This window comes from Loxodonta africana, chromosome 11 (genome assembly GCF_030014295.1).
Source record: "Loxodonta africana isolate mLoxAfr1 chromosome 11, mLoxAfr1.hap2, whole genome shotgun sequence".
Taxonomy (NCBI): domain Eukaryota; kingdom Metazoa; phylum Chordata; class Mammalia; order Proboscidea; family Elephantidae; genus Loxodonta; species Loxodonta africana.
Window position 1 is genome coordinate 11,413,079 of NC_087352.1, and position 10,918 is coordinate 11,423,996.

Sequence of the window (10,918 nt, forward strand, 5' to 3'; positions counted from 1 at the left end):
AGAACAATATCATTAATATGACACAGAAGCAAAATTTTGCTGAAGATCATTCAAAAACAGCTGCAGCAGTATATCGACAGGGAACGGCCAGAAATTCAGGCCGGTTTCAGAAGAGGACGTGGAACCAGGGATATCATTGCTGATGTCAGATGGATCCTGGCTGAAAGCAGAGAATACCAGAAGGATGTTTACCTGTGTTTTATTGACTATGCAAAGGCATTCGACTGTGTGGATCATAACAAACTATGGATAACACTGCGAAGAATGGGAATTCCAGAACACTTAATTGTGCCCATGAGGAACCTTTACATAGATCAAGAGGCAGTTGTTCGAACAGAACAAGGGGATACGGATTGGTTTAAAGGCAGGAAAGGTGTGTGTCAGGGTTGTATTCTTTCACCATACCTATTTAATCTGTATGCTGAACAAATAATCCGAGAAGCTGGACTATATGAAGAAAAACGGGGCATCAGGATTGGAGGAAGACTCATTAACAACCTGTGTTATGCAGATGACACAACCTTGCTTGCTGAAAATGAAGAGGACTTGAAGCACTTACTAATGAAGATCGAAGACCACAGTCTTCAGTATGGGTTGCACCTCAACATAAAGAAAACAAAAATCCTCACAACTGGACCAATGAGCAACATCATGATAAATAGAGAAAAGATTGAAGTTGTCAAGGATTTCATTTTACTTGGATCCACAATCAACAGCCATGGAAGCAGCAGTCAAGAAATCAAAAGACGCATTGCATTGGGCAAATCTGCCACAAAGGACCTCTTCAAAGTGTTGAAGAGCAAAGATGTCACCCTGAAGACTAAGGTGCCCCTGACCCAAGCCATGGTATTTTCAATCGCATCATATGCATGTGAAAGCTGGACAGTGAACAAGGAAGACCGAAGAAGAATTGACGCCTTTGAATTGTGGTGTTGCCGAAGAATATTGTATATACCATGGACTGCCAAAAGAACGAACAAATCTGTCTTGGAAGAAGTGTGGCCAGAATGCTTCTTAGAGGCAAGGATGGCGAGACTGCATCTTACATACTTTGGACATGTTGTCAGGAGGGATCAGTCCCTGGAGAAGGACATCATGCTTGGCAGAATACAGGGTCAGGGGAAAAGAGGAAGACCCTCAACAAGGTGGGTGGACACAGTGGCTGCAACAATGAGCTCAAGCATATCAATGATTGTGAGGATGGCGCAGGACCAGGCAGTGTTTCGTTCTGTTGGGCATAGGGTCACTATGAGTCGGAACCGACTCGATGGCACCTAACAACAACAACAACAAGACATAACCTAATCTTGTAGATTGAGTCCTGCCTCATTAACGTAACTGCTGCTAATCCCATATCATTAACATCATAGAGATAGAATTTACAACACATGGGAAATTCACATCAGAAGACAAAATGGCGAACACTCACACAATACTGGGAATCATGGCCTAGCCAATTTGGCACACGTTTTGGGGGACACAGTTCAATCCATGGCATGTATTATGTATTAAAATATATCTGTAAGTTTATAGGTAATGTTTTCAACTCCCAAAGACAAACAAAATCGGATTTATAAATATAGTGATAATAAAAGACAACAATAATGAAACCAAAAAACAAAAAAATGAGGTATTCAACTTCAGAACTGATTTATGACAGAATCTCCAACATAGAACCCCGTCTTAAGTTGGGGACTACTTGTACATGGATGAACCTTGAAGATGTGTTGGATCTGCCTTCTTTTGAAGGCAGACTCACAAGGTCACATATTGTATGAGTCCTTTTATATAATATAATCCAGAATTGGCAAATCCATAGAGAGGGAAAGTAGATTAATGATTGCCAGAGGCTGGAGGGACGGGAGGGAAATGGGATTGACTATTAACTGGTCGGGGGTGATGAAAATGTCCTAAAAGATATGACTGTGGTGTGGTGATGGTTGTATAACTCTATGAATACACTAAAAACCATGAAATTGTAAATTTAAATGGGCGAATTATATGGTATGTGCGTTGTATCTCAATGAAGCTGTGAGGAAGACAAAAAGGAGGGAAGACTGGAGGGAGAGAGGGAAGGAAAGAAGGGTTTGGGGCCCCAGTCTCGTGTTAGGCTTCAGCACATTGGCAGGAAAGGGCAGCTGGTGGGATTGGGGACAGTGAACATGCGTGCCCCTTGCAGCGGACCACACAATGATGGGCCCAGGAAATGTCCTCTCTTATTACCAGTTATGGAGCCCTGGCGGCACACTGGGTAATAGTTCGGCTGCTAACCAAAAGGTCGACAGTTCAAAATCCACCAGCCACTCCTGTGAAACCCTATTGGGATGGTTCCACTCTGTCCTATAGGGTCGCTATGAGTCAGAATCAACTCGAGCGTAATGTTTTTGTTTTTTTGTTTGTTCATCATCAGTTAGGTTTTGACTGATGCCATCTTTACTACCAGACTTCCTGACAGGACTTGATCAGCACTGAGCCAGCAGGGGGCAGCAGAAAACCGCACAGACCCGTGGACAAACCCCCTAGCTACGTGCTGCTTGTCCCCCTACCCCGCATCTGCCCTTCTCTACCCTTCCAGCCAGGGCACCCAGAGAGTCCGCTCAGCTGACCAGGCCCAAAAATCCAGTGCCTTCTTCCACCACCTCCACTGCAGCAGATATGAGGGCTGCCCAGTTGGCCTCCTGAGCTGGCCTCCCCCATTCCCACAGCCCAGCCCTGGGTCAGGCACTCAGCATTTTTCTAATGTCCAAACTCAACCCTACCCCTCTGGGCTCAGAACCCTCCATGGCTCCCCAGGGCCATTAAAACCCAGGCTCCTCACCTGGTCTCGCTCCTGAGGGCCTATCACCCTCACCTCTCCACACCCTCTGTCCCCCTCCCCCACCCCCGCACCCAGTGGACTATGGTCTACCAGACTGAACTTTCCATTTTCCCAACACACTAAGTGCTGTCTCACCTTGAGGCCTTTGCACATGCTGTTCCCTCTGCCTGGAACACACAACTCCACTTTACCTGCCTCACCCCTATTCGTCCTCCAGGTCTTAGTGCAGACATCGCCTCCTCCAGGAAGCCCTCCCTGATTCCCAAGCTGGGTCAGGTCATCCCTCTGGGCTGTCCCACTCCAGCCCCATCCAGTTTGGGTTGTCACTGTCCGGGGACAGGCCTATCTTTCTCACTGGACTGTGAGCCCCAGGAAGGCTGGGCTCTCTCCACCATCAGTGGGTCCCAGTACCCCTCGGCCCAGGGCAGGGGCAGAGCAGGGGCTCAGGGAATGTATGCGGGATAAGTGAATGTGTGGATTCTCTTTGTACAGATTCTTCCCTTCCTACACCTGGGTGGAACAAACAGTTAAGAGCTCAACTACTAGCCAAAAGATTGGTAGTTCAAACCCACCCAGAGGTGCCTCAGAAAACAGGCCTGGCAATCTGATTCCAAAAGGTCACAGCCTTTAAAACCCTATGGGGCAGTTCTACTCTGCACACATGGGGTCACTATGAGTTGGAACCAACTCAACGGCAACTAACAACTTTCTATACCTAGCAGTCTCTATCCCTTCATTGACAAATGTTTATAGAGCGACTGCTATACACCAAGCTCTGTTGAATGAACTCCACTGGGTGCTGCAGACATGAAGATAAACCAGAGAAGGCCCTATTCTCAGCGAGCTTGCATTCTAGTGGGGGTGACAGCATAGCACCCGGTGTAATAATAATCAATACTAAGCATTTATTGAACACTTCCCCTAAGCCATGCACTATGCTAAATGCTTTAAGTTTATTAACCTCTGTTACCCTCACAACATTTCTGTGAGGAAGGCATGCGACGGCTGTCACCTTTTTGCAGATGAGAAAACCAAGGCTAGGCAAGGCTAGGTCACACCAGGTATAAATGGACAAGCTGGGAATGGAAGACCAAAGCATTATCCTCTGCTCATTTCTCTCTGGAAGGAAGGACCAAGATGCAAACCTTGCCCACTAAAATGTTGAGGTCTGTGTGTCCACCCAGAGGGGTCTGCCTTCTACAAGAAGGAAGCAAGGACAGGGCAATGCTTAACCCAAAGGCAGGATCACTAGTGGTGGAATTTCAGGCACTGTGTAAGCATTTTGCCTATTAGGAAGAGATCAATGTCCTGGGCTAGAACTAGGAGCCCTCCAGAGGTCATTGTCCCCCACTGCCAGCTCTGTGTCCCTACATGCCACCAGATTCTCAGGGCTGTGGCTCCTCATTTTACAAATGAGGAAGTGGTGGCCTGGGGAAGGAAGTGGGCTGGGCCATGACCACCAGTCTTTATGACTCATGGGGAAAACCCTTCCCTCCTGAACTCAACTCCTTTGTGTGCAAAAGGGCTGTGAGCTTCGGCTGGGTCAGCTGGCATAGACTGGCCAGCAGAGGTGTAGACACCCCCTCAACTACCCCGTCCTGAGCCCCAATCCCCCGGGGGTCTGTTTGCAGCCATTGATGAGGGAAGGGGGGTGTCCCTGTAACTGGGGGAGATGGGGATGAGTTTGGATTGAGGTATTCATGTCTGCTGTACAAAGGCTCAAGTAAGAAAGATTTAGCTTGAGGAAAGCATTCCATTGCTGAAGTAAGACTTTCAAAATATTTGCCAATTTTTGGATCCTGAGTCAAACTGTAAAAAAACAATTAAGATCGGCAGCAAACATGGCCTTGTGACTTGCTTTGGCCAGTAGAATATAGCAGAAGTAAAGGCTGTGCCAGTTCTGGTCCTAACCCTGAAGAGGCCTGGCACCTTCTGATTTGGGTCCCTTGGAGCCCTGAGCCACTATATAAGAAGTCCAACCACTCTGCCCTCAAACCAAGCCAGTCAGCCCTTGGCCACTCCAGCCATCCCAGCCATCCTATCGAGGGACCAGACACATGAGCAATGCTACCTTGGATGTTCCAGCCCCAACCAAGCTCCAAGCTGAGTGCAGCCATTTAAGTGATTATAAAAATGGCGTGGGGGCAGTGTCTGACCTCCTTCACAAGGGGGAGAGAGAATCAAGATTAACAGCCCCAGGCGGATTCCTTTCTCTGCCATCTTTACTACTTCTGACACCAACCGTCCCTCCCACGGCATTCTCCACTTCTCTCCTGGGTTCGACAATTCATTGCAATGGCCACGCACAACTCACAGACCGTACTCACAATTACGGGATTTATTAGGGGAGTAATGGTTACAATTCAGGCTCAGAAAAGCTCAGGATACAGTTCTTCCATCAGGACAGCCTCTTCCCAGCTGTGCTCGTAGGCACGCCTCTCCCTGGCCCTAGGCTTCTGCCTAGAGGCATTCGTTTTCCTCTTTGGTAGGCTTCTGCACCATCTCCTGCTACCAGGTCTCTGCTGCTGGATCTCTCCTGCCACTGCTTCCCACCGTGTTCAAGGTTATGGTTCACTCTCTCTCTTATTCTCCTGCTTCCAGGAGCTTCTCAGTGCTGGGATACCGGGTCCAAAGGATGTGCTGGCTCCTGACTGTTCTTCCTTGGTAGTAGTGGGATCTTCTTTCCTGCCTCTGAGATGGCTCATTTCAGGCCCAATGGGATGGCAAAACTGACCAATCTCCTTGCAATTCCTATCTGCACAATCCCGGGGTGGGACTTACAAGACCATGGCTAGAAAGGCCACACAAAAGTGATCCATTGCACCACAGTGATCCTAGCCAACATCATGTGAAGCAGAAGAACCACCCAGCTGAGCCCAGTCACCCACAGGGTTGTTAGGAATCATCCATTGCTGTTGACTTTAAGCCACTAAGTTATAGAGTGGTTTTATGATACACAATAGGTAACTGAAACATGAAGGAAACAGACAATAAGCATAATAAATATTATCTAGTATAAAAAAAAAAAGATTGACAGCAAACAGGTATAAGGAATGCTCCACAACTCTCTCCTATATTATTTGAAAGCAAATCCCAGCCATTATAACATTTTATTTGTAGATACTTCAGACTATATCTCTGAAAGATAAACCTCCCCCCCAAAATTAAAAAACACAAGCCAGTTGCCATCAAGTCAATACTGACTCATGGCGACCCCAAGTGTTGCAGAGTAGAACTGCACTCCATAGGGTTTTCAAGGCTGTGAACTTTAGCAAGCAGATCACCAGGCTTTTCTCCTGAGGTGCCTCTGGGTGGATTCATACCTCCAAACCTTTGGTTAGTAGCAGAGCACTTAACTGTTTGTGCCACCCAGGGACTCCCTCTGAGAGATAAGGACTCTTTAAAAAACATACAATGCCATTATTTCACCTAAAAAGTGAAAATAAAAAAATTAAAAAACCAAACCAGCTGCTGTCGAGTCAATTCCAACTCACGGCAATCCCGTGTGTTACAGAATAGAACAGCTCCATAGGGTTTTCTTGGCTTAGTCTTTATAGAAACAGATTGCCAGGCCTTTCTTCCATAGAGCCTCTGGGTGGGTATGAACAGCCAACCTATAGGTTAGCAGTCAGTGCAACATTTTGGACACTCAGAGACCTGGAACATAATTTACATGCTATAAAATTCTATAAAAAAGCCATCACCAAATCCTGTTTTAGAACACTTTTATCACCCTCATCAACTCTCATACCCCAAGTGTCAAGGATTCAGCTGCAAGATCTATAATGGGTCATTTTGCATCCAGAGTCCTACACCCTGGGTCCCCTGCTCCCTCTCCCACTTCCTCTCACTTCCTTGCTCACATACTCAGCTCCAGCCACTCTGGCCCCCTTGCTGTCCTCACACTCATCAAAGACGTTCCTGCCCTGGGACCCTTGCACTGACTTGCTGTGCTTTCTGGTAAAAACACTCTCCCACCCCCTATCAAGGGTTGAATTGTGTCCCCCAAAAATATGTCTGTCAATTTGGCTAGGCCATGATTCCCACTACTGTGTGACTGTCCACCATTTTGTCATCTCATGTGATTTTCCTATGTGTTGTAAATCCTATCTCTATGATGTTAATGATATGGGATTAGTGGCAGTTATGTTAACGAGGCAGGACTCAATCTACAAGATTAGGCTGTGTTTTAACCCAACCTCTTTTGAGACATGAAAGAGAGAAGGAGCAGAGAGACATGGAGACTTCATACCACCAAGAAAGAACAGCAGGAGCATGCGTCCTTTGGACCTGGTGTCCCTGCACTGAAAAGCTCCTGGACCAGGGGAAGACTGATGACAAAGAACTTCCCCCAGAGCCAACGGAGAAAGGCTTCCCCTGGAGCTGGCACCCTGAATTCGGACTTCTAGCCTCCTAGACTGTGAGAGAATAAATTTCTTTGTTAAAGCTATCCACTTGTGGTATTTCTGTTAGATGACCAAGACACCTCTCCCATATCCACAGCCACCCTCCAGCCCCTCCGTTAGGTCTCAGATCAAATGTCACCTCTTTGGAGAGGCCCTCCCTGACCTCCCTAGCTAAAAGAGAAACCACCCCCTCTCTCTTCGCCCTATCTGATTTCTATATAGCACTTATCTCTCCCTGATATCATATGCTGTCTCTTTTTTTCTTTTTTTAATATTTTATTGTTTTGTCAGTGAAAGTTTACACAGCAAACTAGGTTCCCGTTTGACAATTTTTGCACAAATTTTTCAGCAACATGAGTTCCATTTTTCACAACGTGTCAGCACTCTCTTTATCTGCGCTCTGGTGGTTCTGTTTCCAGTGCTCTAGTTTCCCTGCCCCGTTAACTTCTCGTCTTTGCTTTAGAGTAATTGTTGACCTTTTGGTCTCATATAGATGGTTTTTTAATGGAGCCCCGTACTCACGGGGAATATCTTTATTTTGTGAGCTCATCGGTTTATTTCGCTAAAAGGTGACCTCGGGATAGTTTCAGTTCAAGGTTTAAAGAGTATCTCAGGGCAATAGTCTCAGGGAGTACTCTAGTCTCAACTGATAAGTCCAGATCTTTTAAGAATTTGAGTTCTGTTCCCCATTTCTCTCCCAGTTCTTTCGGGGTCCATCTATTGTGGCCCAGATTGCTCTGTTTCTTGATAATGGCCCATTTCTCTCCACTAAGAAGCCGGGGTGGCGCAGCGGTTAAAGCAGTCAACTGCAAACCAAAAGGTTGGCAGTTCGAAACCACCATCGGCTCTGTAAAGATTTACAACCGTAGAAACCCCATGGGGTTGCTATGAGTCGTAATCAACTCAAAGGCAGTAGGTTTGATTTGATTTCTCTCTGTTAGAATTTAGCCCCCCAAGGATAAGGATGTTGACTGTATCCCCAACACCTGGAACACAACCTGGCACTAGCTGGTGCTCAGGAACTGTTTGTCAAACGAATGAATGAATAACTTGGGAAAACCCAAGTGAACGGGGAGGAGGAGGGGCCAGGGTTTCCAGGCAAAAGCAAACAGCCTGTGCAAAGGCCTAGAGGCTGGCTCTCTCCAATCCAAGGGTCTCCTCATGCACAGGAGCCTGGGTGCTCTTTCTAGGGTTGGGAAATAGGGAGGTGTGGAGTCCTTTCACCCCTAGAACAGCCTCCCTGGATCCATGCTGGGTTTCGGAGCAGGGAGCCACACCCTGAGGTCAGATTCATGAACAAAGGTTGCAGCAGCCTCAGCCCCACCCTGGCATGATAAGGGGAGGGGGAAGAGGTTGGTTTCAGAAATCAGCTTCGGTGCAAAACGATTGGTGAGGACTCACCTCTTCCACCCAGAGAGGACAGGACAAGGGTCCTGCCACCGGGGGCTCCGACCTGCGAAGGGACCACAAAGGGCCCAAGTCCACCATTTCCACCTACGGAATATTGGAAGTCATGGTGGGCGAGGCCAGGGTGATGAGATAAAGCCCTAGGCCGGCCGGCTCCCTTGGGAGCTAATAACCTAGCTAGTGAGATAAGCGGGCTAGGGGTGGGGAAGGAGCTGACAGAACAAGGTCCTAGAGCCACGTGGACTGATGACTACGTGGAGAACACTCGCCCACTCTTTCCAACTTTGAGCCCATCGCCACAGCCTCAGTTTCCTTGTCTGCAAAATGGGGTTCTGTTAAGGGGACTGGATGAGATGAGGAATGTAGGTAAAGCCAATTATGCCAAAAAGAATAATGACATCATTAGCAAAAAAGATCAAAAATTCAACTGCTTCTCCCCAAACTGGTCCAACCATCACCATCTCCCGCCTGGACCAGCACCGCCACTTAGCCCTATAAAACAAACAAAAAAATCCATTGCAGTCGAGTAGACTCCAACTCATAGTGACCCTATAGGACAGAGTAGAACTGCCCCAAAGGGCTTCCAAGGAGCAGCTGGTGGATTCGAACTGCCGACCTTTTGGTTAGCAGCTGAGCTCTTAACCACTGTGCCACCACAGCTCCATTTAGCCAAATTAAAAAAAAAAAAACTTTTGTGGTCGAGTGGATTGACTCATAGCAACCCTATAGGGCACAGTAGAACTGCCCCATAGAGTTTCCAAGAAGCACCTGGTGGATTCGAACCGCCAACCTTTTGGTTAGCAGCTATAGCACTTAACCACTATACCGCCAGGGTTTCCATCTCACCATATAGACAGTTAAATTTTTTCTAGTAGTCACATTAAAAAGGTAAAAAGAGGGAATGTGTAGCAAGGTGTATATGGGTTTTTGTGTGAGAGACTGACTTGATTTGAAAACTTTCACTTAAAGCACAATAAAAATTATAAAAAAAAGTAAAAAGACACAGGTGAAATGAATTTTAATAATATTTTTAGCATACTTAATATAAATATTAAATCTACTTATGTATACTTATATAAAACCCCCAGTGCCGTCGAGTCTACATAAAAGGAAACCAAGGTGGTGTAGTGCGTAAGAGCTATGGCTGCTCTATGAGACAGTTCTACTCTGTCCTGTAGGGTTACTATGAGTCCCAGTCTACTGGACGGCCATGGTTTTTTTTGTTTGTTTGTTTTTATATACATAAATATGGAAACCCTGGTGGCACAGTGGTTAAGTGCTACAGCTGGTAACCAAAAGGTTGGTAGTTCAAATCTACCAGGCCCTCCTTGGAAATTCTATGGGGCAGTTCTACTCTGTCCTACAGGGTCGCTATGAGTTGGAATCGACTCAACGGGTAACAGGTATGTATGTATGTATAATAAATATATTTAATTTTAATAATATATATTTAATAATATGTTTTTTAACCCAATCTATCCAAGATACTGGATATATTTCAACATGGAATCAATATTAAAAAAATGATTAATGAGCTATTTTACATTTTTTTTTTCCCCCTGCACTAAGCCTTCAATGCCTGGTGTGTATTTTTCTCTTGGAATCCCCAGTGGCACAAACAGTTAAGCACTCAAATACTAGCCTAAAGGCTGATGGTTCGAACTACACCCAGAGGCACCTCAGAAGAACCCACACACCACTGCCATCAAGTCGATTCCAACTCACAGTGACCCTGAAGGACAGAGTAGAACTGCCCCATAGAGTTTCCAAGGAGCGCCTGGTGGACTTGAACTGCTGACCTTTTGGTTAGCAGCTATAGCACTTAACCACTATGCCACCAGGGTTTCCTACCTCAGAAGAAAGTCCTGGAAATCTGCTTCTGGAAGGTCACAGCCTTGAAAATCCTATGGAGCAGTTCTACTCTGCACACCTGGGATCGCCATGAGTTGGAATGGACTCGGTGGCAACTAACAGCAACACTTTTCCCTTAAAATTCATCTCAATTCGGAGGAGTCACGTTTCAAGCAATCAATAGCCGCATGAGACAAGGGGCTACTGGATTGGGCCAGTGTAAGCTGGACTACTGCAGTCGCCTCCTCACTGGCCTCCCAGCGTCCGCCTCAGCCCCCACAGTCTGTTCCCGAAAGGCAGCCAGAGGATCCTATTAACACCTAAATCAGCTCACATCCTGCCTCTGCTCAGAGCCTTCCAGTGGTTCCCAAGGCACCCTCCCACAGAATAGAAGTCAAAGTCCTCACCGCAGCCCTGTATGATCCATGCGTTCCTC